Raw genomic sequence first — 1,049 nt, forward strand, 5'->3', positions numbered from 1 at the left:
GGTGGAGGGGACGGGGGTGGCCCAGGAGGTGAGAGGTGGAGGAGGGGGGGGTGGCCCAAGAGGTGAGGGGGAGGAGACAAGTGGGCTGCAGGGAGTGAGGAAGAGTACTGGAGGACAGGTGGAGGAAGGTAGTGAGGTAGATATGGAGGAAGACGAGGAGCAGCTCAAGGTTCCTCGGATGAAGAGAAAGAAGGGGGAACATCGTGGAAATTCACAGGCCAAAAAGTGGCGATGACAGCGAGTGTAGGTGCTGCTGAGAGTGAGCCCAGTCTGGAGACGGACTCTGAATCCAGTCGGGAGAAAGACGCTGAATCCAGTCTGGAGAAAGACGCTGCTGCTGAAAGTGAGCCCTCTAAACACGAGGCTGGCAGCCGGACAGACTCTGAAGGATACAGTGTGGAGGAGATACAGGAGTATCTGAAGAAGAGCAAGAACGTGAAAGGAGCCAGAGTGGAGGACTACCTCTCTGACACGGAGAAGCTCTCCAGCTCGGCCAGATCGCACATGAGGTGCAAGGACAGAGGAGGCCTCACGAAGCAGGAGGGCTTCAGACTAAAGAAGATAGTTCAGACATTAAGGAAAGGGATGAACAAAGATGGAGCTAAGTAAAGGGACCGGGGCCCACGTCCCCACACCGGCTGTTTTACGGACCGCTGGGGGACGGAGCCAGGACGGGGCATCCAGGACGCACGACCCAGGTCTCAGCAGCATGCTGTGACCCTCTGAGGACTCAACCGGCGGAGCAGGAGCATCCTGAACTCCTGACTCTACAGATCAGTTTCAGATCTCGGATTAAGTGCAGAGCTGAATGAACTCAACGATTCGTGTACATATTGTGAAAAGACACTATTTTTGATTGGTTTTTGTTTTGTTTTTGTTGTGAAGAGTTGCTTCTAATCCGTTGCCACGGCAACGATGTTTTTGTTTGTTCATATTACTTGAGGAAAGACCAAAAAAAAAAAAAAACGTAAAATAAAGGTTTTTTAAAAATCAAAAAAATCTGTCTGTCTCTCTCTCTCTCTCTCTCTCTCTCTCTCTCTCTCTCTCTC

The 1,049-nt window shown here is 51.4% G+C and overlaps 1 protein-coding gene across 1 annotated transcript in view; it reads left to right on the forward strand.

The window, feature by feature from the left end:
* LOC306782638 (neural-cadherin) overlaps positions 1 to 1,049 on the forward strand; it is a gene marked incomplete at its 5' end in the record, with an annotated part of 78,993 nt that overhangs the window by 1,089 nt on the left and 76,855 nt on the right. The gene's annotated exons all lie outside the window — the stretch shown is intronic.

Source organism: Melanostigma gelatinosum (genome assembly GCF_949748355.1).
Source record: "Melanostigma gelatinosum genome assembly, chromosome: 9".
NCBI lineage: Eukaryota > Metazoa > Chordata > Actinopteri > Perciformes > Zoarcidae > Melanostigma > Melanostigma gelatinosum.